The 27587-nt window shown below is 39.9% G+C and overlaps 1 pseudogene; it reads left to right on the forward strand.

Annotated features, from left to right (window-relative positions):
- Window positions 1–27173, forward strand: LOC147318811 (uncharacterized; annotated as a pseudogene).
- Window positions 27174–27587: the final 414 nt, after the last annotated feature.

Genomic DNA, 27587 nt, shown 5'->3' on the forward strand with positions numbered 1-27587 from the left:
ATGCTGATGACACCACCGTGGTTGGGCTCACCTGCTGTCGTCACCTGGAACCACAACACCAACGCCCTGGTAAAGAAGGCCCAGCAGCAGCTGCACTTCCTCCGTGTCCTGAGGAAGAATAAACTGGGTCAGAAGCTACCGCTGGGCTTCTGCCGCTCCTCAGTGGAGAGCATGCTCTCCTACTGTCTGGGTGTTTGGTACTGAAGGGGCCACTACTGAGAACAGGAAGGCTGCATAGAGGGTAATTAACACTACCCAAAAATTCATTGGTTGCCCTCTGCCACCCCCGGAGGCCATCGTCAGATCCTCCTGTCTCAAAAAACCAGGGCCATCACAGGTGACCACTTGCACCCCGCCCACCTGTTTGACCCGCTGCCCTCAGGACAATCAGGCCCCACACCTCCAGACACACAAACAGCTTCTTCCCCTGGGCCACTCAGACTGCCAACAAACACTATCCCCCACAACCCACCTCCGCCCACTCACCTCACCAATCTGAGTCATGGTCTGAGTAACCCTCATCATTCAGGCCACTCACACACGGACTTTAGACTCAGACCAAGTCTTTGTCCACTGGTTCCAAACACTTTCCTCTCCATATATATATTCCTCTAGACTGTATAATTCTCTTCTTTTTGCTATCCATTCCTGATCTCTTTACTATTTATATATATTTCATCTTTTCTCCTGCACAGTTGGCATGGAGCACTCCTAATTTTTGTTGAATATGTACAATGACAATAAATGGCTATTGTATTCCACTGTATTATATTTTGGCAAATTTCTATTGAACAAAGAAGTCAACAGCAATGGAAAATAAGGATGTTGGAAATGAAACACAGTGACATTCAGTGCTCAGCAAACTTAGCAAAACCTTAAAAAGTACAAAGGCAAGGTAACAGATAAAAAAAAAAAAACTCATAATGATTATTGATTGATCCTGTAGATAATCTAACAGTTAAAGCATTTTCAGACCTCATTTGTGAAAATGTATGGCAGCCAGTTGAACGGCTATTCAAACTGTCTCTTTGTAAAAAATAATACCAAACGTGCCGACGTCATGACAGGCCTCTCTGGATGAGTGCTTCCATCTGGCATAGCACCAAGGTGACCTCTGTGGTGTGCTGCTTTTCTGAATGCAACCCTGTGATAAGATAAGAGGGGGTATAGAGTTACTGCCCCGGAGATATAAGGTAAAAAAGGAACAAGCTTAGTAAGCACAGCACTTAGCTCCTGTCTAATGTGTGTGAGAGTTTATTATGGTCTCATTCTATTCATAGGTTTTAGACAGACAGCTACATCAGGTCGGACTGAGAAATAGACTGAAAACAGGAAGCATAATGCAATGTCAGTCAAAAGTGCTGGTTTGGCTCCAAAAGCATTGTAGCGTTCCAGCCCACTCTCACTCCAAGGTTGTCGAAGCCAGTGCTGTCTCAGAGATATGCACAAGGTTTTCTTTTTCATCACTGCCTGATGCACCAGACAATACTGAGGCAACTCTGTCACTCCCAGCTCGTATATGAAATCAACGCTGCTTACACATGTCACTGTCTTTGTACTAAAAGGGCAACTTTCCTCACAGTGTAGTTTCATTTTGTGACTGTTGTGCCTCGGTGTAATTTTCAGCTGCCCAGCAGGAGGTTGGGGGTACAATGGTTGCTCTCGGACAGAACATGCTATCCTCTGCCAGATTAGTGGCCAAAATTTCCCAAACACAATTGCACAATTGCATCAAAGACTGCAGTGCAAAGTGTTAGCAGTCAGTCAGTAAGTCATGTGCCTCTCAGATGAAGCTAGAGCATCATTACAAGAAGGAACAGCTTGCTGTCATGCTACGTTATATTAAAAAACAAAATATTTCACAGTTGGTATTAGTCGGCGTCTAGGTTCTGCTGTGCAAATGCAGATTTAATGTATCATGTCAGGTTGTGCTGATAACATGTTATTAGTAAAATTAATTAAATGAACAACAGCCTACCTAGGTGGTTCAAAGAAATCTGATTTTGCACATAGTAACACAACTATATGAAATGGCTCATAGACAAAATTTAAAATTAAAAAATCTGAATATACACAATCTCTATAACTGTCAGATAAAGTGAGAGAAAAAAGAGCACAGAGGGGTTTTATAAAGTGTCTTATGCCTAAAATCACCCGTGAGTCATTCTGTGTCCAGCCAACCAAATATGAAAAAGCTTTTTTGTAATATAACACATTAAAAAATTACAGTTTTCACTTCTTGCGTCCGGGCCTAATTGCAAAATCATTGTCATAGCTTTAATTCTTTGAATGTTGAATTTCACGTTTAATGTTAAAAACTGAATCTATTCTTTCAGGATGAATGAGCCTGGTTTTAAAATGTAGAAAAAAGGAGACCTTGCATATGCTATAACTCGCTTCGACCTGCCATCCCTCATAACAAGTAATACTTTTTTTTAATGTTTTTTCCAGCGAATTAACAGAAAAAGCTCAAATATCCACGGTACCAGTTCTATCCTCTGTCACAGCTGACCCCGTGATACTGATATTCACACATCTTGCCATAGAAAAAGAAAAATCATGCTTTAGATTTTAACCATTACAATGGAGCCAGATTAAAAAGAACCAAACAACCAACCCAGTGTACTCTACAGGAACTGCAACTTGGAAAATAAACATAATATGAAGCTCTTGTACATATGCTGGGAAACCTACTGATCTTCCATGGAAAAAATCCTTTCCACACTTCTAAAACATCTTAATATGGCTTTAAAGTTAATTCTTGTCTCAGTCTGCATTGCTTTCTCACACTGTCTGTCTTTCATATGGGCCCAGGAAAACTTAGATGCACTTTTAAAATCCCATGGGTGCGTGATGCATCTCCTCACTGTGTTCTGGGATTTTCAGCATTGCACAGACAAGCCCACAAACGCTTCTTTCAAAGGTATAAGCAGGGTGGCATATTTGTTACTGATAGCTGCAGAGTGGATCTGCATCAGTCAACGGGGCTGACATATTTTGAGAGCAAAGAGAGCTGTGAAGGAAACTGTGCTGACATGTTTGATGCAAAAATTGTTTTATTTATTTATTTATTTAAAATATGGAAAATATAGACACAAAGCTCTTAGAAATCTGGTATCACAATCCAACAATAGTGTTTAACTGGTTCAAATTATGCAACCTTAAACATAAGCAGCGTACAGTCACCTTTTACACCAGTGTGTGCTTCAGAAAACTACTTCAGCATGTGATAATGATAAGCCTGTTGAGTTATTAGCAGATTTGATGGTAGTAGGTGTACCGTGTCAGAGAAGGAGTTACCTCCTGTTTATCCCCTCCCTGGTAAACAAACACCACGAAAGCAGACATCCCAACCCCTTGATGTCTACATTCTGTTTATGTGGTGGGTGAATTATTTCTACAGTCATCAACCTCATATTTGCACAGATAAGTAAGACACACAGCTGCACAACTGGGAGTTCGACTGATACGCACAGGTGCCTTTTCAGAATCATGCTGTCGTTGTACCAATTGTGTGTTATCTGTATTAAATATCTTTCACACTTATAGGAACCATGTGCATCCAGAAAACACAAAAGAGTCAGCAGCTGGCAGGCGCATTCTCTTTGAGCAAATTACTCACTGATTGTGTTTTGCCAGTACGGTAAAGCTAACACAGCGCTGTGTCTGACAAGCATAGGCACACACAACCACCTGGCTCAAATTTCCTTTCTTTGACTCAACACAGTGTAGAAAGTGTATCGACAACATGTAGAAAATCCCACTCGTTTAGAATTGAAAGCGGCTGTAAATGCATTAGGACTTGAGTCTAGTGTGCTTTTAGTGATTCTTCTCAGTTTCTCTGGTTAATTATTGATCTGAGCCGTGTTTAGATCCTTGAATAATTAACGTGCCAGTGTTGCGGCTGTCAGAATGAAAGCGATCGCAGCAATGCGTCAAAACAATATTGAGGGAAGTGTTAAATTATGCAGCGTTGCTCTCACGTTCATTAAGTGTCATCTGACCAGTTTCTTCTGTAACACTGAATGCATAACACAACACAACAGTAGTGGCAGTGGGCAGGAAAAGCAATATTTTAAAGCACTCCTCAGTTTCTTAGATTTTATTTGAGAAGCGTAGAACAAGGTTAGCACAGTGCATAATACATTCTCCCTTTGTTATTTTTTAATTCTGCCACAACTTTACCCACTTTTCACTCCTCTAATGACAGCTGTTCATTTACTTTCAAAGCAAAAACATGGTTAAAATACTCACATGACACACTTGTCACCATGGTAACCTCATTCACACCTTCGACATGTGATCCAGTTGACTTTTACTTTATACTGCCTGTAACATACAACTCTGTTTAGACATAGAAAAAAAGGTATGAGTGTCTAATATCATTAGATAAAATCTTTCCTATCTATTTACAAGTATAAACCTTTATAGAGTGTATAACATGAAATATTTTATTTAAAATAGTTTTCTTAGTTGACCACCAGCTGAGTACTTTGGACTCCACTCACAGTCTCTTTATGAACATGGAATGCATCGCATGCATCGCTGTATCAGCGATCAAAACATGAAACTGAAAAGGTTGGATTTACAGCATTAAAGAGGAATGGCTCTCATTTCTCTGCTAAGGACACCATTTCTTCACTATATTTTGCACTATGCAAATAGTTCTTTGCTGCAAAATTAATGTTTCAAATCTCATAACTTTAATAATGGTGTTGTTGTTATTTCAGTTCTGTGACAAACAACCAGGGCGTTTGTTAAAATGTAAATATATCAGATTTTTCGTAACAGTGTGACACAAGGAAAATTAATCCAGGGTACATGCACCTATATTTTACTATAATATACTGTATGTGAAGATATTGAATAATAAATAATAAAGAGAATAATAAAATTCCAGACAAAGCAACCAAACAGGAGACAGTATTATACTGTAAAACCTTTATACATCGCAGTTATTTTACATCGTTCTTGTAGTTTACGCTGGTAAAACAAAGTTTCATGCAGCACAACTTCGCTGTAAGGATCAATAACGAGGCCTCATAACTTAAATTTAAATGTTAAAACCATATTATAAATGATTTCAGGATATGTTTCTTGTAATGTCACACAAATGAAAATAATGGCTGCATTAACAAAGCTGAAACAAAATTGACAGCGACAGTCTTGACATTTGACTTTTATTTTACGTAACTTGGAATATTTAAGCTCTGACACACGATGAACACGAGTGACTTCATCCTTACTTAAATGCCGTTGTAATCAACACTGATAGAGTTTTATCCCCAGTTGAAATCGGACAAGAGCTTTCATTTGGTGTGGTTCGTGCCTGTGAGCTGTCAAAATTATTACCAATTACCAAAAGTGCGATTTATTTCCATGATAGTTTTCATTCTTCATTTTTTTTTCCAGTTTACAATTACACATTGTTGAGTGCCTTTTAGCAAACCATAAATTAGTTTAGTGAGTTGCGGGTTCTGAAATCAGGAAGCTTATTTAAACAGTGGGGCAACTCTCAGGCACTGACTGACACATCATGAGGAATCGCTGTTGCCTATACTCAAATCAAGTAAAAAGACCTACTACCACCTCTTGGCATTTACTTTCCCCCACTCCTTTCTTCCACTGCCGTGTGTGTTATTGTGTAGTTTCTGAGTAGGTTGGGCAGCGATGCACAATGTCTTATGTCAGGCTGGGTTTTTATTTATTTATAGATATTTTGTCTTAGCAGCACAAAAATTCTCCTTTTTCTGTGATATGATTACTTCATGACAGAAGCATCAAATTGGATTAGTTTAAGGTGTTCACCCAAATCGATGTGTTTTTTTGATTGTATTTCGTGATTAAATAGAATTTTGTGTATGCTGGAAAACTTGCCAAATTTTCTGGTTTAGGATGCATCACTTCAAAATGTGAACTTTATCAATTCCAGCTGTTGCTTTGTCATTGGAGGAATTTGCTAATTTAACTAGCATGAAACTAGTTAGTCTTTTTATTGTTTTAGAAATGTAAGTTATTAAAGTTATTTATTTATTTAACTGGTTGTGGTACAAGACGTACTTGACAGCATTTGACAGCTAGTATTTACTTACGTATTTACTTGTTTGCTTAACAATAGAAATGTATGGTTTTGAGCATTCTCAGAGTCTTTAAATACAAAGTAAAATTCTTTCAGCAAGTGGAAAAATCCAACATTTTACTGGCTGGCTGGACCTCCTTGGTTGTCTAAGCTATAAGCAGGGCAGGAGTGGAACATTTGTTGTTATTTTAGCTTTTTTTCTCCAATGTTAAGTGACAGAGTAACTTCGAATGAAGCGATATTTTAGTTGTTAGTGTCCTGTAGTTCTTAACATTGACATATTTATTGAGCATCTCCTCATTACATTAAACATCTGTTTACGGTTCAAGGATCTGCTGAAGTGCTGATCTTGTCTCAGTGCTCATTGTCTGTGGTTCTTCCTCTTTTCAACCTTTCACAACATCAGACTCGTCTGTATTGACTGGCATTTTAGAAAAAAGGTCACAGGCACTTAAAATTAATGACAACAGATAAATCAGCCACTGATGAAACAACTTAAACTTTCTGTCACTAATAGTTTCATTGTAGTCCATTTTACAATGCAAATGCAGCACTTTGGTTTACAGACAGACGGATGGATGGATTTGTCGGCTGCTTCATTTAAATCCTTTATTGTTCTCTTATAATTGCAATGAAAGCTGGATTGTCTCCAATGTGCCCTCCGGTGCATGCTGAAAAAAAGAATGGACACCTGGTGTGACGTTCTGCCTTTAGGCTCGGAGGCTTCAAAGTTTTAAATTCTGAACGGCTAGGTTGTATTTGATGACTCAGCTCTGAGCACAAGCAGCTGTCCTCCAAACAAGAAATAGGTCAGTTTGACACCAAAGTCAACTCTCTGTAAACGCTTTCTGTAAACGTTGATGTGTTCACAGGTGTATGAGTGGTGCGCAGAGAGGAAGGCATCTAAAATTAGCAGCTACTCTGAAAGTAGTCCTAAGAGGAATAAAACAGTGACTAGTTATTTATGTATTTTTTGAGGTTTTAACAAAAACAAAAAAGGCAGCAGCTGCACCTGATGCTCATGTGTTCATAAACTAATTAAAATTGTAGCTATACAAGGAATTTCAGCAAGCATGGAAATTATTCTGTTATAAAGTAAAAAAAAAACAAATAATAAAAAATTGAATATTGATGAAAATATTATCATAATAATAATTATTATTATTATAAGTAAATAAATAAATAAGTAATAATAATATTTTAGAATTTTTAGGTTTAACCCTCTCAAGGCAGGCGTTGCAGATTTGCAACAGTTAAAAACTAACAACCTGATTACCCCACATACATATTTTATGAGGTTTTTTTTACTCAGAAGTACCACTGCAGGTATTTTTTTGTGCATTAGCAACAAAAACTTAATTTGAGCCTGAGAGGGTTAAGCATTTATTTTAATTAGCTAAAATTCATGAGAGAAACAATAATTCCAATGGTTATGTCTTTCAAGACTACTGTAAACATCATGAAGAAAGAATATGATACAAAAACTTTCATTTTAAGTCAAATCCATTGCATCATAGATGCTAATAAACTAGAGTTTAGGTTATGTTGAGACCAGGCAGCAGTAGAAGGGATCTGTTGTGTAGCCCCATTGGAAGTCTGTCACAAATACGACCCTGTCCCTAATCCGTGCAGTTTGAATAGCATCTCCAGACCTTATCGAAGATCAAGTGAAGAAAAGAAAAAAATGAGTTAATGGATAGGAGCACAGAAGGTGAAGCAATCAGCAGGTTGCATTAGAAAGCATTTATTGTCTTGATCTTCAGTCAATAAGCTTCACTTGCTTAGTTTCATTTCCTGCAATTTAGAGATCAAACATATCTCACTATTTTGAATACAAAATCAATGAACAATTCTACGTTTTGATCAATTAATGCACACATTCCTAATCTCATGTACCATATATACATTATAGCTGATGAACCCGGACGCCTAATTATTCCCAGGATTGCGTTTCACTTGCTGTTCTGTGGGATTAAGTGCAGCTGTTTTGTTTAAGTTGAAGCTAGTTTCCTTTCAAGTGGAAAAAGTGTGAGAAAAGTCCAGTGTGTATTACTCATATGGATATAGATATATACTATATACTATATATTTAGTTTGAGAAAGAAACACATTCCCCAGCAGTTTCCTTGTGCCAGGCCTGCTGGTTGTTGGCTGCACAGATGTCGGAGCATAGGGGGAACAGAAGTGATGCAAGTACACCGTCAGCCCAACCACCTAACTCGACACACTGACATATGGACTGCCTGTCAATTGCAATTATTAATTTGATATTTCCCAGCCCCAGGAGCATGGCACAACATGCTGCCCAGAGCCAGCATAATCAAATTACCAGAGCATAAGTAATGGCTGGCCATACACCATTGCGTCCCCTGACTGAACCTTTAATTCTGCCATGTTGGCTCTGAGGGTAAAAAAAAAGGATATATTTACATTGATAACTGCGGACGTCCTCAAGGGTGTGTTTGCTTGGTGAAATAAATACATACATTGTTTTGAGGGAAGCAGCTTTTACTCAGGGATGGATTTTGCAGTTGAATTAAGTTTTAGGGCAGGAATGAGATTCATGTGGGTCCACTTAATGCTCTAACCTTCTAATATAGTGGAAAAATTCCCAGCCACAGCATTGCTGTTACTATTGCGATTACTTTTTATTTGTTGTTACCTCTCCTCATACATTTCCACAATACCCAGCAGAATAAAGTGTTCAATAAGAACAAGAAACTTCACTGTAGCAGCACTTTTTAAAACCAAGTTATGAGATGTTTTACAAACTGTAAAATATCAATAATCAATATTAAAAGGAAATGAAGAAGAACTGAGAAGCAGGGGAAAAAGAGTGAACAATAAACAACACTAGGCAATTTTATAGTGGCAGAGTAAAGTATTACAGCTTAACAATCAGCAACCTTGCATGTGACACTTCCTACAAGCTGATATTTTTGTACATAAAGAGACGTTTACTGAAGCACGTTGCAATCACAAATAAAAAAAAAACTGAGACCTTTTCAAGTAATTGTGGTAATTACAATAAAGGATGGCTTGTGATGGTTCTCAATAATTGCAATTCTTAAGAGGAAAGCACAACAAATTATTTTAGTGAAATGTCATGTTAAGTCTGCACTTTTGTAAACCTGAAGGAAGCAGATGTTGCCATGGATGCAGCAACTTTACTATGTGCTGTTGCTATGTAAAATTGTGCAAAGTTATTGCTGGATGCACCCACATCTGAAGAAATGGTAAATATGTGTTGTATCTCATAATAATCTTATCTATAACGTATAATGTGGCCACCTAGGAAAATGAACTGCCCACTATTATTCATTTTGTATGTAGCAGAGCTTTCTCACAAGTTAAGTAGCAGGCTGAACTTTTGTGGTTAGTAGAGATTCATACTGGTTTACTTTGGTCTTTTCAGTGTGGAAAAATAAAGAACCTAACCAAAGGGGGAAAATCTACAATATTGCAGTATCCTTAACAAATTTGGACCAGAGCAAACAATCTAAAGGTGGTGAAAATAGCCTCAGTCTTAAAGTCAGGATTATACTTACTTGCGTTTTTCTGTTGTTTCCATGTTGGGCATCACAGACAAGGTTTCCTTCCATCCACCCATCCACCCATCCATCCATCCATCCATCCATCCATCCATCCATCCATCCATCCATCCATCCATCCAAAAAGATGCATTTCCTGTCATATTTTTAAGTCTTTCAATAATGTAGTGCCTGTCTGGATGGCCAAAAAAATGAAGCACAAAGCTGTACATTCACCTTATGATGAAGACGTTTCTGTCACTTGGACCCAGGTAGATCCTAGTATACTCACTGCTCACTGTCTCTTCACAGGACATCATCTAAGCTCTGATACATTAGGCTTTTTTTTGCAAGATTCATTCCAATCAATATTAATTAATTGTAATCAATGCATTGCCCCTCAGAGGAGTGGACTTCACTAATGAAGTTACTGAATTTCATGTTGAAGCAGCAGTTTCTGCTGAAGTATAACATCTACATACAGAGATACACTGCAGTATTAACAGTACATTGCACAGCTGTGCTTTGGGATGTTTCTGTTGCCTTGACTTATGATCTTATTTCCCCTTTTGAGAGCTGAATCTCCTTACTAGAGGACAAATATTGTTTTTTGTAAAAACCCATGTGCTTCTTGATGGAGTTTAAATATAGTTCAGCAAGGCAGAACAGTAATCAGAGCCAATAGACTAGCCAGGGACAGCAGCAAAAAACAGCGCTGTCTCCTTGTAAGTCATTAATACACAGTTAACTGCCAAGGGCATTGCATGCAGGCCACCCTTCAGGGGAACTCCCCTTTAAATCCTCGCCTGTGTGGAATTTCATTTTCCTGCAATGCTGTTTGTCAGTAATTTCTTCAAGCATGTCCTGCTCTGCAAATGGAGTGATGATTACTTTGCAGACTTCTAATTGTCTTGTAAATGAGAGCAGAATTACCAATACATCAACCTGGATCGAATGAACTGTTTGTTTGCCAAGAGCTCCTGAATCAAGAATGCCCCAAAAAATCTTTGGTTAGCTACAAAGTTGTGTTAAAGAAATCATATTTGACAGAGGCAGTGATTTGATCATAGCAGTTCGATGTCAGTTCCTTTTACTTGTTGTGTGTAAAGTTTCCTTTGAAAAGAGAACTTCAGTGTCAGCTCATGTTATTTTTACTGGTCGCTCACAAGAGATGATGTTGGTAACGTTAATTGTAACGCATTAGTCACATGTGAATGTGAATAGCACCCTGACAAGGTGCCAACAACAGTGAGAACAAATGTGAAGTTGGAAATCGTAGATGTTACAAGTACCCTGATGGTTTTGTTGGAGGAATGCAAGCATGTGATAGAGATTGTGCAGCATGCTTTACACTCTCCTACTGACAGACAGTGGGCAGTGAACTATGCATGAAAACAGTAGAATCAGCTTTTTGCAGTGATGAAAAATGTAAAAAACACTGCACTTTATCATAACTTTTTTGTGGCCCTAATCCTCTTTTGTACATGGATCTAAAGAAATACCATGATGATGTGAATGCTATATAAATCAGCAATGCATGAACACACTGATAATCAGCTTTTTGCAGTGATGAAAATATAAAGTGCATTAAAACAAAACAAAAAAAATCAGCCTGGTCTTGGAAAAGTCCTGCAAACGCAGCACAGGCTAGAAGGATTTGTGTTTCCATCCAAACAGCTTTGAAGACAACACAAGCTCCTCGGTTCCTGGCAAGGCCAAACCCATGTGACACTTTGCTGCATTTGATCACCGCCCACTCATAATAAACAATAAAGAATAAATAGGAATGCAAGATCCCTTTACGTATTCGGTGAGGGCTACATATGTTCATATTAGTGAATTGTGAGAAAATGGCTTTACAACAGCTTCAGGGCGCTATAAGTTTTACTTGGAACTTTCTGATCCTATCAGGGGGTTTGTACTCTTGCATGTAAATTATAGGCCTACATGGAGACCACTGTGAATAATGTGTGTACATTCCACGGTATCATGCAATTCATTTTTCTGCTCTGATTCATCCATCTTAGAGTAAACCATGATGAAGTGTCTCACATTCACCTGGGAATGAAGCCTCTTTTTTAATGGAGGTGGCATTTGTCATAAGCTGCTGCAACTGATTAAATTCACAAGCTCATGTCCTCACCCATATGGACTTCCAGTCCGAGTGTGTTTTTTTTGCTCTTGTTCTGAGAGGTAAAGTGCTGCACCTGCACCATCTGCTGCATTGTGTCAGGCACCTCTGCCTTGAGCTATTGAGAGGGACGTTCTGCTCTCCAGGCACAGGTACCTGATAACCTCTGTTGTTTACAACCAGCCTCGAAGCTCAGCGTGAGAAGTAAAATGCAGATAGCCAAAGTAATTCTGCTCTGATTGTGTTGTTGTGTGGAAACTGCTGCTTTAAAGCGCTTTTTTTTAGAGATTTTATTTCTTCCTGTTGGAAACATTTTGGAAAACGAGCTCAAATATATGTTGTATAAAATTAGCTTTTGCTTCTTTATAAGGAGACTGTGGGATGCCTGTGAAATCTTTCTCTTGAAATTATTCCAACATTTATTCCTTTCTAAACAGATAGTTTGCCAATGATTCCTAAAAAAATGACATATGTGAGTCTGAATGCAATTACTCAAGTGTTTTCAGATTAGCAACAGTAGGGCCTCTTGTGAGGTGCAAAACTTTCACTCAGGGGTGAAGGATGGGGCCATGGCATATTTTCCTAAAAATAAACCTGTTTTTAGACAGTTTTTATATCATTATTAAGTCTCCTGTTTGTTGTTTTCAGGCTTATGCAATAAAACTGTTAGATATAAATCATAATGCAAGACCACGTCTTTCCCTGCCATTGCCTTTCTGAAAGGTTGGACATTTTACATACACTTTCTCACTGGACACGTAGTGATCTCTCATGCAAACCCATGCAGTTTTAGCCCCCTCTCGGTGTCGGCCGCCATTGTTGTTTTTCTGTCGTGGCCAGACTGGAATTAATGTGTGCGAGATCCCTGCTGATTTCATCCAGCCACATCCATGGTCTGAACAGCACGGCTGCTGTTTCACAGGGATGTCGGAGCCCAGGGGGACAGACCGGAACGGTGATGAAAGGACTCCATACTGCGACAGTAAAACACCTTTGGGAAATTTTGTCAGACAAGGGGACAACCAAAAAGGTCTCAATTCCCATAATTGTTTGTATCAGCCACTTCAAATGGTAAATACTGTTCAGGCTTGAAGTGGTTGAAGTCCAGAAAAGCTTCTGTGGTTAGCGGGATGATTTTATCTCCTACCGGGAAAACAGAATTTGTCTTCCTTTATGATTTTATGTTATGAATGTCAGTATTCATTTCCATTCGGCTTTGATAGTTACTTAGGAACAATTACTCAGCCAGGGCAGAAAAAAAATATTCACTACACAAATACAGCATCTTACTTAAGAGCAACATCCAAAGAAATAATGTTCACATCATAATATAATGTCACAAAATACAAAGTTTTTGTTTAAAAGCTTTGCAAAATTTAATGAAAATACAATTATTGGCGAATCGTATACCATCTTCTTTTGTTCTGGATAGACTATGGAAGATATTGAACAATATTACATCTACTTCAAAGAAAATGTTTGCTCATGACAGCTAACAACAACACTTACCAACAGAAAAGTTAAGGATGTCCTTTACATTCTTTAGCAACTCACTTCAAACCCCTCTCCCACCTCTGTCCAACTGGAAAGTGTACGCAGATGGACAGATTTGTGGGACCATAGATTCCCCTGTAAACAGCAGACAGACAGCCTACACTCAATACAGATGAACGGTGGCCTGAACTGTTTTTTCCTGAGCTTGGATTATTATGCACTTGAATTGGGAGTGGTGAGGAAACAGAATTCAGTGGACTGCAATCTACTGATGTCTAGTGGTGATAGTTTACTCATTCTGGCTTTAAACTGCATTTGTGGATGGCACAGTGAACTGTGTTCACAGAGAGTGATTTCTGGTAGTGTTCCTGGTCAGAGATTTCCACAGCAGACTGCTTGCTTTTAATGCCGCGCTGCCTAAAGGCCCGAAGAGCACAGGCATCAAATACCGACTTTGAGCCTTGTTCCTTGTACTCCTTCTCTGAATATTGTGATGGTATTATGTACTGCAGATGATGAAATATTCAAAGTCCTCGAAATTTTTCACCAAAAAGCATTATTCTAAAATTGCCTCACAATTAGTAGGTTATAAGGCAATTTAAAGTCTACGTAGAAACTCTGCCTCTCTAGAATTGTCTTATTCAATCCAATCATGTCACTGACCTGTCCCTAATTAGCTGCAAATTGTTCCACAGGATATTTTATTTTAGTGCCACTTATTGTTCATGCCCTGTCTTGTCCTCATGTGTTAATCCCATCAAATTCAAAAACAGCCAATATTGTTTTTCATGCAATAGTAAAACATTTAATAGGTTTTCTATGTTATATTATGGATAAAAATATGGATTTTATCTAAATATCGCATAGCCTATATTACATTTTCAGAACTGAGTTTGTATATGTTGCTGCAGTATACTACGCAGTATGTAAACGTGTGAGGTGGAATTTAATTATGTTGCTGTGCAGGGAGCACGACATGCATTGTGTGTGACAGTTTTCTTTAGATATTGAAAGACTATGGATAACACTGAGAGGCTGATGAGCTCAGGGAAGCAGGAACTCTGTGGGAGACAACAAAAAAAGGAGTGTTATATTCACTCAGTATGTACCTGCAGGAGGCAGATGATTGATTCTTGAGGGCCTGAAAATCAATAGCAACCTGCTAGAGTTGCCACTCATCACGTCAAAACATTAGAAGCCATAAACCTCAACAAAGTCAGATATGGGCCGTGCACATTCAGCTATGATAGAGGTGGTAAGGATAATTAATTAAGGATTTTATAACACAATAGAAAATATTTACACTGCCAGTTTTGCACAAAGGAATTATTTTACAAACATGTACTTACATAATGCATATAACAATATATTATTTTATTAGTACATGTTTGCAGCAGTCTTAACCCTCAGGGATTGCTATTATTTGGAATGAAAAAAGACACCTGAAAATGAAAGCTAAGCGTTGTCCATTGAACTTTACATTCAGAATCTAGTCCTAGTAAGTCAGCAAATAAAAATAATATAAAAGACAAGTTTTTTGATATTCTGCTAAATCAGAACTAAAGGGAAAAAATAAACTTTAAAGTGAATTTCAATGTGTTTGCATCTATTTTTATATCGCACATGTATTACACAAAAGTAACTGCATGAACGGAAGAGACAGTTTCCTATGCCTGAAAGCAAAAATGCATGGCGTTTCTCAGTTGCTGCTGTGCTACAAGTTGTTCTCCCGTTGAAAAGGAAAGTGCTTTTTTTATGTTCTCAGCCTTTGCAGCTCCTCTTCTGGAGTAGAGACAAAGGGCAACATGTGAAGATGAATCGCTGCTGTTCTCTCCATAGACAAAGCAGGCCAGTGCTGAGGTCAAAGCAACACCAGCTGCTACACAAAATTATCAGTTCGAGCAGAACTACGGGGTGCAGCCCATTGTTTGAGGCAGATACTCTTCTGATAGAAAGAGATCTATCTCTGTGTCAGTCTTCATTTCCAGTGTCTGAAGTTAATTGTTACCATAGAAACACTGATAAAATAAAGGGGGTAGTTTATACGCTTCGCTCCCATACAATAGGTGTGACCGGGACCTCATTCTTGGGCAGGTTGAAATTCACTGGTAGAATACAACAGCGCTGAGAGGCTCCCGTGTCTTCCACACAAACAGCTGCAGTCTGGTATCATTTGCATGTGATTTAATCAAGGCAAAGACACTGGATGGCATCTGTAGCAGCACTGCTCTCTGACTCCTCTAGTTGGAGGTGGCACATTTATCAATCTGTCCTGTTACCTTTGAAGAGCTGCAGGGATTTAATAAACCGAAGGAGATGTTTTTCCTTTTAATACTTTATACTCTATCCCCAGTGTCAGTTTGTAAATATATGCAGATTTGTTTTCACATTAAAACAAATTGTGAACACATGTAATGGTTTATAGCAGTGTATAGCATTAAACATTAATGCATTCAAATGACTTGCTCTTGTTAATAAAGTAACCAGAGGGCTAGCAGAGTGATGTTGTGCTAGAAATAGGTGGAGCATTGAAATGTATATTTTCTACAAGAATACAATGGACAGATGTTTCGGGAAACATCTGACTTTCACTATCTGTCAAATAATGTGCTGTTCAAATGTCTTGAGCCTACCCTCATTTTTTTATAATGCCTCAAAGGATCCAGACTTTCTTGCGAGTTTTTAAAGTGGTCTTGAGGAATAGTTTTCCAGGCTTTCTGAAAGTCTTTCAGTTTTTCTTTGGACATTGGCTACTTTTTTCACCAATTTTCATTTTAATCCTCTACCATTCAAGCATAAAAATGGTACCCACTCAAAGGGTGAACCAGCATTGTGTCAACACATAACAGGCAATTTAGCAAAGAACCAATTTTAAACCATGTCTTTAGGCACTTTGTTACTAGCTGCCTGCCACAAAACACATAATGCGTTCCCATTTCTTTTCATAGATTCATAGTTGATTATATGAAAGATTCCAAAGATAACACAGTGTGACAGGCATAAAATAATATTTTTGCACCAACAAAGTGACCCCCCCCCCCAAAAAAAACAAAAAACAAACAAACAAACAAACAAAAAACTATTAGCTGAAAAACTTGGCATACTCTGGATTGTGTGCAGTGTCTATGAAAACAGAGCATAATGTACAAGTGGAGGACAGAAGAAGGGTCAGACCGAAAAAACTATTCAGCCGGTAGTGTTTGGGATCCTGTCAAGACGTATGGAATTATAACTGCAGTGAGTACAATCAGAATTTGATCCATCATGCAAAACCATCTGGAAAACATCCGATTGGCAGAGACCTAATTTTTAAGGATGGCAATGACTCAAAACACACTGCAGGTAAAGGTACAGAAAAATACATCAGTTGTAGATTGGCCTCCTCCGAGCCAGAATCTTGACATTATTGAAGCAGTGAGGGATAATGTTGATGGCAAATGGAACAAAATGCAGTCAACAAGAAGCACTTTGAATGTCCTTTTAGAACCCTGGAGTGTCATTGTCCCATGGTCCTCCTAGTTCAACCCACTCCTCTATCTTTTCCTTTCCACTTGAGTCCTTCTCTGTCCACACGCTTGAAGGCAATGGCTAATTACTCACCTGCATGTAGTTTGCAGATCACTCATCGCCTTCTTAAGGCTGAAGATTTGCCCCAGTCAATGCTAGATTGTTGCACCACTAATTGGTAGCGGTGGCCTGTATCAAAATTTACTATTTGTGCAAAGCTGGACCTACCTTTCTTTCATCTGTGCAGATGCCAGGAGCCTTGGGAAACCTGTGTAGAATCAAGGAAACATGTAGGAGGAAAAATCCTTTTAGATTAATCTGCCTGCCCCCACTGTGTAGCCCTTCTGAGAGAAGACACCAAGCAAGTCCTTCTTCAACCTTTAGTGAGTGCTCTCAAATGATGTTTGCAATAAACCAGCTTAACTTTTATTTCCATGTCCCATGCTTATGGCCAGATCCACCTTGGTTCATGACATGGAGAACCACTCCTGAAAATGACTTAAAGGCATTATAAGAAAGCTTTCCTAAGATAGTTCAGGTTGTTCTGAAGAATAAAGATTCATTTCCAAGCATTTTAGAACTGGCAAAAAACCGCCTCGTGGAGTTTTTGCCGGGCCTGCTCATGTACGGCACAGAGATACATACTTAATTTATGTTATTATTTTTTAACAACATTGTAGAATCTTTACCTTACATGTAACAGTTTTATTTATTTTTGTATATAATACAGGAATGATAATTAACAGTCTGAAACATTTAAAGTGAAAGCAAATTTTTACATAAACTTTTGCAGTACTTGCTGCAACGCAGTCCTGATGGTCCTCAAAAACATCTTCAGTTTTACCCAAATGAATTGTGTTTTGTTAAGCTGTAACTCTGTGATATTCAAGGACTTTCTTTCTGATTATTCATTGCATATTTAGTGGTAACTTGAATAAAGTTCTGTCATGGATGCAAATTTTGATGAGCGTTAGGTTATGTATAAGCAACGTATGTTGAAAGGAGCATGTGAAACACACGCAGACAGAGATTTGCATTTAAATACATTCACGGGGGGATGATGAAATGAACATAACATGTAGGGAAATGAAAAGAACTGGGATTCTTAATACATATTTATTTAAAAACATGTAAAGTCTTTACTTTAATTTTCATCAGTTTAATATCATATCTTCAGGAGCCTCCCACTGTCACACACACAAACACACACACAGAGGAACTAAGTCACCATGCTGTGGGTTAACCGGGATTCACCAGGGTTCATTTTGTAATTGCTGAAGTAAAGCAACTCATAGAGAGCTCCATTTATCAATTTTCATGTAATAAAATGTATCTGCTTTTATTTATTTTGCCTCACTGTAACTAAATCAAGAGAAATGTTAAAATACAAAATGAAGGCTGGGCCTGCAGAGTGCGCCCTCACAATACTGAAGTCGAGATCGAGGTTGTAATTTCAGTTTTACAAAGCTACATCACTTTATCCAGCAGTAACTATTGACCTCTCCACCCCTGCTTTCTTTCTTTTGCTGTCATTGTCTTGTTCCGTTTTTTCCACCTATTTAATAAAAGATACACACTTCTTCTGTTTCTGTTGTGCCATTCAAAGACCTGAAACCGTTACACATTACAACGAGATACACAGCAGAAGGTAAATTCCAGCTTTATTTTCCTCTCCACACAGCAGTTTGTGGATAAGATTTTTAAAAAAGGGCATTGAAACACTTAAAGCCTTACTGTGGCATTTTCAAATATGCCATCAAATTATTCCAATGTGTTGGTAAATGGCTCACGTTCCTTTAAAGTGGGACAAAGGAGAAGCCACTGATTCATCTTAGAGGCTCATCCACAATGCAAACTTATTCTCAAAATCTATTTATACAGGCTAGAAGTTTTACATTTATAATTTCATGTCAAATCCACAGTACACAACAGGGGAAACCTAGATTTATGAGATTTCTCACAGTTTAATTTTAATCTCCAGACAAGCAAGAGAAGATATTTAACCTCACTGACTAAACTCCACTGTTCCCATCCTGTCAGGTTTTTTTTAGCCTTCACTGTGTCTCATATTCACCCCATTCTTCCTTAATTCTAATAAATGCATGCTGCAGTAATGAGGCAAAGTCAGAGCTCCCCTGTTTCCTTTCATTTGCTGAGATCACAAAGCCAATGCATCACACAGGGGTTTCCAGCACCCTCCCAGCTGACCATGGCTAAATGGTGTTTTTGCTCTGCTGAACACTAATCCTTCTGTCAGATAAGGCCCATTATAGCAGGGGTGTAGCCAGCCCGGTTCAGTTTGAACAGACAGTGAACCCATCTGTAGTAGACAGCATGGTTCTGCAGGCGACGGCAATTCAACGGCGCTGCAGTGTTTGCGTGTTTACAGAAACACTCTGTGTCTCTCTTCCAGCACAATTGGTCGCTCCTCTCTTTCAATATTCAAAGGCAAGGATGGATTTGTTAAGGGCAACAGCAACTGCTGAAGGAGCTTGAGCAGCTACGCTTGCGCCACACCTGATTGCATTAATATTTACAAAGCAGAATCAGGATTATAATTTAATCTGCACTAGTGAATTTGCTCATGGTACACAAAAGACTGTCAGAAGTGAGGGGACAGAGGGAGTTTGTAATGCGTCCGCTGTGTTCGGCTGCTTTGAAAGCACATGGGCCGTTATATGTACTATTATCTTCTGCATCTGTACATAAGATGTTTATTGCAAAATGAAGTTTGGTCTCATGAAACTCATTTGGAAGTCAGCAGATCTATCATCGACTCTCCGCGACCCAGACAGCCGCATGGAAATGAGCAGCCAAACAGATGCACTTTATTTGTGCGGGAGCAAGCCGGCATTGTTATTTTTCCCCTCTCTGAAAATGAGGAGCCGAGGCTGGACGCTCACAGCCTGAGGGGGATGGAGATTTAACTCAGAAATGGCTCATATATCGAAGCCCACAATCATTGGTATTCTTTGTGCTATATTTTAATGACATACATCAGACATTTCAGCATCGTGGTCGGCAATAGAGCATGTGGGATATCATTTGCAGGAGATATTTTGTTAATAAAATCCTCTCAATTCCTAAATCGTCATAAAGAAAACAACAGATTTTTCTTTTTTATAGCCTCGTACTTAATGGGAAAGAAACTTGCTTCTCACTAGTCATGTTTTCTTTTTCTTTTTTGCCTTCCCTGTCTCTGTTGAAGGAGGTCGTAGACTCATCTATTAGTGGCTGTTTACCAATTGTTTTCCAACAACACCCACATTACGTGCAGCAACAGCGAGCTCACAGATTGACCACCTGAGGCGCTGTGGGAGCACAAACATCAGCGGAGAAATTAGTTTCCTTTCCTCCTCCTGCTGTTGTTGTGTCTGTTTCACAGCTGCACTGTTTTTATTGATGTCATCAGGGGTCTATTCTGTTGATCTTTCAAAGAGGCAACATCTTTTAGATAAAGCATGGTTGAATCTTGGGAGTATAATGTCAAGGGAATAGACTGCGAGACGGTAGGGAGCACTGGGAATGGCTCTGCTTCTCCTCAACATCACACACAAGCTCATCCAGTCTCTCTGCCCCTCCTTTGTGTGCCAGCACTTCTATTTTGGTATGTTAGTGCTGTGTACTGTGGGTTGTGGGTGTCATTATAGAACACAAACATCCACACTAATGAGGTTTTTGGGGAGCTGAATTTAAATCTATTAACCTGTTTATTTACACTGGAAAAGCAATAAAAAAGGACTTAAGAAACTGTCACTTTATTTACATTTTATAGACTGGAGCTAGAGCAAGTTTGGTGTATCAGCTGTGACTGACTGACGGCTTGTCCACCTGTCATCCAGTGTTAACTGGGAACAGTTAAAACTTTTTGCTAAAGCATATAGTTAGGGCTGGACCAGGTGACCCTGAATCCTCCCTTGGTTATGCTGCAATAGACGTAGGCTGCCGGGGATTCCCATGATGCATTGAGTTTTTCCTTTCCAGTCACCTTTCTCACTCACTATGTGTTAACAGACCTCTCTGCATTCAATCATATCTGTTATTAACCTCTGTCTCTCTTCCACAGCAGGTCTTTTATCCTGTCTTCCTTCTCTCACCCCAACCGGTCGCAGCAGATGGCCCCGCCGCTCCCTGAGCCTGGTTCTGCCGGAGGTTTCTTCCTGTTAAAAGGGAGTTTTTCCTTCCCACTGTCGCCAAAATGCTTGCTCATAGGGGGTCATATGATTGTTGGGTTTTTCTCTGTATATATGAGGCGCCTGGAGGTGACTGTTGTTGTGATTTGGCGCTATATAAATAAAACTGAATTGAATTGAACAGGTTCAACTTTGATTTGATTTTCATGTTTTTGATTTCTACTAATAAGAGCTTAAAAACAGTTTAATAGTGGTAAACGGACTGATTCTTATATAGCACTTTTCTACTCTCCTGGAGTACTCAAAGCACTGTATACAACATGCCACATTCACCCAATCACATTCACTCTCCGATGGATGCATCGGAGAGCAACTTGGGGTTAGTATCTTGCCCAAAGATACTTGGCATGCAGACTGGAGGAGCCAGGGATCAAACCATCAACCATCAGTAGGTGACCTGCTCTACCTCCTGAGCTACAGCCACCCCATACTAGTGAAAAGACCAAGGTAAAAGTCATGCCATGTATTAGAACAGGGGTGGCCAACCCGCGGCTCTCGAGCCGCATGCGGCTCTTTGCCTGGTTTCATGCGGCTCTTATGTTCATATCAAAGTTTGTGTTTTGGGGTTTTTTTGTGTTGTTGTTTTAAAATGTGCACGTTCGCTTCGCTTGAGTTCAATACGGTATTTTCATTAAATGGCCATGTGTGTGAGATGAAAATACCGCAAAGTTTCCCAGTAGGAGCAAGTTTGCCCTTAAAATGGCAAGGAAAAAATACAGAGCAAAAAGAAAATATGAAGATGAACACAGGACGTTTTTAACAGAGTGGGAGAGTTTATATTTTTTTGTTGAACGCAATGGCAAGCCATTCTGCCTTATATGTCAGACGTCATTAGCGCATTTCAAAGCTTCAAATCTTCAGCGCCACTTCAGCTCACTCCATGCTAACATCGACCAGAACCATCGACCCAAAAGGGACTGAACTTCGCAAGCACGAGTTGGCCACTTTGAAAAGTCAGCACATAAAGTTTTTCCAAAAATTTACGAAGCGGTCAGAGACCTTAACACTCGCATCCTATCAGCTGGCTTGGAACATTGCACGGGCTAAAAAGCCATACGATGAAGGGGAGTTCGTTAAAAAATGCCTCAGTGACGTTGTTGAAATCTTGTCTCCTGAAAACGACAAATTAAAACGCATGGTATCAGACGTCCAACTGTCCCGCCACACTGTTGAACACAGAATATCGGACATTAACACGGCTATTGAAACACAGTTGCACTCTGACCTTCAAGCATGTGAGTATTTTAGTGTCGCATTGGATGAGAGTTGTGATATACAAGACAAGCCTCAGTGGGCAATATTTGCACAGTCTGTGTCAAACGATTGTGTGATCAAAGAACTCCTGGATATTGTGCCATTAAAAGACAGAACCCGTGGCACAGATGTGAAAGAAACCATGATGGCTGCATTAGAAAAAGCAAATCTGCCCATAACGAAATGAACTGCAATAGCCACGGATGGAGCACCAGCCATGATGGGATCTGTGAACGGGCTTGTGGGGCTGTGCAAAGCTGACCGAACTATTCCTGACTTTTGGAATTTCCACTGCATCATCCACATGGAGCAACTCGTGTCTAAATCATTGAATTTAGATAACGTCATGAAGCCTGTGATGGAAATCGTCAACTATATCCGCACACATGTGCTTAACCACAGTCAATTCAAGAATCTCATTGCTGAGCTGGACCAAGGGCTTCCAGGTGACCTGCCGCTGCACTGCGAGGTGGCTGTCAAAAGGCCAGGTACTCTCTCACTTCTTTGAGCTTTTGGATGCCATGAAACTGTTTATGGAAGAGAAGGACAAGGACTATCCCGTGCTCTCGGACCTCAAGTGGATTATGGATCTGGCCTTTTTGGTCGACATGCTGTGTCACTTGGACAGACATAACCTGACCCTGCAGGGTAAGTTAAAAATGCTGCCTGACCTGGTGCAAAGTGTGTTTGCGTTTGTCAACAAACTGAAGCTGTTCAAGACACATATTCAAAAGGGAGATTTAACGCATTTTCCCACTCTGCTAAAAGCCAAGCGGGCAAGTCACCAGCGCTGCCCTGAGTAAGCAAAGAGCCAGATATGCAACGCTGATTGAAAACTTGCACGAAAGCTTTGTGACCGGGTTCCATGATCTACAATTGAAAAGGCCACAGATTACGTTCCTCGTCGACCCATTGAATGCAGAGTGCGGCTGTTTGAAAGTCTCGCTAGTCACAGATAAAGCTGCGGCTGAGTTGGAGATGATCGATCTTTGTGAGGAGGACCAATTGAAACCTGCTTTAAGGGAAGGGACCATTGAGTTCTGGAAAAGTATGCCAATGGAAAAATACCCCAATGTCAAACGGGCTGCGCTTAAGATACTGTCAATGTTTGGGTCAACATACAAGGCAAGGAATGCCAGAAGTCCCATTAAACAACATGCATTGTAAAAGTAAATGCTATTGTAGATTATTATATTTTTGTTTGTGGACTTGGTTGAACTGAGAGTTTGTGTGTGTGAGACAGTGCACACAATTGTTGAAAATGACTGGCCTGTGGTTTTAGTACTGTAGGAGTCATTATCATATGTGTGTGTGTGTGTGTGTGTGTGTGTGTGTGTGTGTGTGTGTGTGTGTGTGTGTGTGTGTGTGTGTGTGAGAGAGAGAGAGAGAGAGAGAGAGAGAGAGAGGGAGGAAAGGATGGGTGATGTTCATGTGTGCCCATGTGTAGGATGTGGCTCTTTGCGGTAACACAGTAAAAAAAAAAGTGGCTCTTGGTCTCTGACTGGTTGGCCACCCCTGCATTAGAATAATCAAAATTATCAGGATGCAGTCCTCTTTATACTTTATTTTTCTCTAAGCAGAAGGTTATTTATCTGTAGATTAGTGTTTTGGACCAGCGTCTATACTAATACTCAATGCATGTGTCTGTGAACACAGATAGTGTGAAAAAATATTGTCATCTCTTTAGTCAAAAGACATGCAGGATCATAGTGCGGTGGCTATAGCTGAGGAGGAAGAGCAGGTCATCTACTAATCGGACACTTGGTGGTTTGATCCAGCCTGCCAAGGTATCCTTGGGCAAGATCGTGAACCACCAAGCTGCTCTTCAGTAACACATTGTCTAATGTGAACATTAGACAAAAAGCATTTAGGTAAAAAAAAAAGTGCAATTGATGAATGAGATATGTTGTATGAAGCCCTTTGAGTGCTCAAGCGGAGAAGAAAAGTGGTATTTAAGCACGAGTCCATTTAACATACCATTGATAATCCTCTACTTTGAAACATGGTATGACCAAGATTTACAAAGAGATTTCAGTTTTTAGTCAGTATGATCTAAAAGGAGAGGCTGAGAGCATAAATTCAGCAGGAAGGTTTTTACATCATTCAAGACAGAAAGCTGCTTTCCCATAGACTTCTATAGGACCAGAGGTTCAGTTGCAACCTCAGCTATACCCATCTGGTGGCTTTCAGATACGTATATTTTTTATACATCTATGGTTGTAAACAATTTTTTTTTTCATTTGTTTTTTTATGCTTTGTTGTGAGTTGTGTCATCTGGTCCTGAAAAAGGAATAAAAGATAAAAGAAGCCACGATCCAAATGCCTTGGCAGCCATTGTCATAATCACGCAATAGTTTTTAGGGGAGGAGTTTAACAGTCAGTTATACAGTGTTTTTTTTCCCTTGTCCACAGTGTTCACAGTCCTTCCTTGTGCAACCTTACAAGTGACGATGTTTAGTTTAATTTTAGCAGCCGACATAAACCATGGACATGGGAAGAATATTTTAATAAGCACTACCTTTCTAAATGTCAACCACTCAGACAGATAGAGATATAGGAAAATCCAGCTATATTAAACCCCTACTGCCATCAAATAAGAGCATGGTGAGTTAAAATGTAATAACATTTAATACTCAGTTTGGTAAAGTAATGCATTACATTATAAAAATTTTTTAATTTGATCACCAACACAGTCATGAACACCATAACATAAAATCATCACGAGGGGTTTGTTTGTTGTCTGTGTGACTGGTGTCAGGAAGACTTTATGAGTAATGTAGGGAGCTTTAGTATATTTGATGTCTGCAGCCTCTTCAGCAGGGATCGGTGTGGGTTGCTATGGCAACCAGGGAAACAGAGCTTGGAAAGAAGGCAAAACTTCACTAACTTTCAATGTGCATGGAGAAGAACAAGAGTCTAAAGATGCTTTACTGGACCAATGAGCTTTAGCCTGTGTCTTCAATAAGAGCTATAAGAAGACAGCACTTAAAGGAAAAACCTTAAACAACCAATCATATGGAGGGGCTGCACTTATTTTTTCACTAAATCTTTTACTTTTATTTTTAAATGTCCTTCATAGTGAGTATTTGTGCCATTGAATACGGAAAAACCTAAAACACCATCTCAAATTTATCCTTCTTATACTCCATTGGTGGATAAATATTCTGGATGTAGATGACTGAGTGTTTGAATTTTTTTCCACAGGTCAAGTGTCGGTGGAGCTTCACCGTCTTTGCACTAAAGCCAGATAACATGTAGTACCTCTGTCTCCTTACGTGGTAGGATGGAGTATAACACCACAGAAATCTAATCATCAAAATGGCTTATTTTTTCCATCTCCTACACCGCTTTCTATCTGATTCATACATGGTTTCATTATGCCCAGACTTACTGGAACAACACAGTCAGCCAGTACATCCCAACCTCTGCTGCTCACCTGCTCACTGAGAAAAAAAAGAGACTACTTCTCTTCTGTCCTCAAGAACTGGGCTCCCTGTTATACAGCACATTCAGTGCTCATCATTTACAAAGCCTTCTATAACAAGGGCCGCTTCTACTTCACTGACCTCCACTTCCAGACTCCTACATGCAGCTTCCACTCATCTGATGTGAATTTTTTTCCCGTCCATCCAATGCCAAGACTTAAAACTCAGAATTGTTATAAGTGCTTTTAGCATTTCAATGTCGCTGAGGACGTGTACTCTTAGTCTGCTTCAAGATCGGGTGTGTTACTGTGCACAAGCACAAATGTCCCCTTTTCACTCACTGGTCAGCATTCCCATCACATCAGTGTTCCGTACCAGACTACACATACATCATCATCAGAGTTACAACATGTCTTTACGTTGCTCTCTTCTGTTCTCACAGACAAGGACATCTGACACACTCGAGCCTGTCTCCAAATCATCTGTCAAGCAACAAAGTAGCTGTAAGTGTGGAGACGTTAGTAGCATTTTATCATAACCACATAAAAAAATGCAGCTGACAGAAACAGCTGTCCTTCTTCTGAATGCCAGTAGGTAATATGCTTTTGTGGGGAAACATTTAAAATATGGACAGTAGGAATTTCAGCAGATGAAATGGTTAAATTCTTATGTTACCGTATTTCGCTGGAGTGACGGCAGCCTTTCCAAGTAGCTCTGCAACACCGCACCTTTTTTCTTAACTTTAACTTTTTTAGACTAGGTTTTTCAAAGTTTTTTTCACCTTCCTCTACTTATACCTCTTAGATATAGCGATACAAGATGGATAATGCACTTTTCAAAACTTCTGGAACCAGCTCCTTCATTTATTCGAGAGCGGAGCTGCTGGCACTAAAAACAAAGGGACAGACCGGCATGCGACACAACATCCCGGCCGAGCTAAAGAGGAGCTACAGAGGCTGCAAAGCTGGAGCGAGGAGAGCGGATCACCGGAGGCGATTCAAACCATCAATCCCGACAGTGATCATGGGCAACGTGAACTCGTTACAGAATAAGATTGACGAACTGTGCGCTCTGAACAACAACAGACTATACCGTGAGTGCAGCTTGTTTATCTTCACGGAGACGTGGCTAACCGAGCTAACGCCGCAGGCTAACGTAGACCTATGCGGTTTCACATCTGTGAGAGCCGATAGGGACACGCAGGCCAGCGGAAAAAGCAGAGGTGGGGGACTCATTGTCTACGTTAACAACAGATACTGTAACCCTGGACACGTCTCCGTTAAAGTTTCGGTATGCCGTCCGGACCTGGAGCTGCTAGCTGTTAGCTTGCGGCCATATTATCTACCTCGGGAGTTCAGTCATGTGATCTGTGTGTGTGTTTACATCCCTCCGAGGGCCGACGCAACAGCTGCCTGTGAGAAAATACACACAGTCACAGCAAGACTTCAGACACAAAACCCCGAGGCTTTCATTATTATATCTGGAGACTTTAACCATGCCACACTGGATTCTACTCTGGCTGCTTTTCACCAGTTTGTGAATTGTCCCACAAGGAGCAACAGGACAATTGACCTACTCTACTGTATGCTAATGTGAGAGATGCATACAGAGCCACCCCCCTCCCCCCACTAGGGAAGTCAGACCACAACCTGGTTTACCTACAGCCACAATACACACCCCTCGTCCAAAGGCAGCCTGTCACAACGCGCTCCATCCGGAGATGGACCCCAGAAAAGGAGGATGCTCTGAGAGACTGCTATGACACCACAGACTGGGATGTGCTCCTGAGCCCACATGGTGAGGACATAGAGGGGGCGACACACTGTCTTACAGACTACCTCAACTTTTGTGTGGACACAGTCGCCCCTGCTAAGACGGTACGGTGTTATCCTAATAACAAACCGTGGGTAACACAGGAAGTCAAAGCTGTCCTCAACATGAAGAAGAAGGCTTTCAGGAGCAAAGTGAAGGAGG

This window comes from Aulonocara sp. 'chitande type north' Nkhata Bay, linkage group LG11 (genome assembly GCF_057382095.1).
Source record: "Aulonocara sp. 'chitande type north' Nkhata Bay isolate Kocher_YH1m ecotype deep benthic linkage group LG11, A_spYH_male_GT1.1, whole genome shotgun sequence".
Taxonomy (NCBI): Eukaryota; Metazoa; Chordata; class Actinopteri; order Cichliformes; family Cichlidae; genus Aulonocara; species Aulonocara sp. 'chitande type north' Nkhata Bay.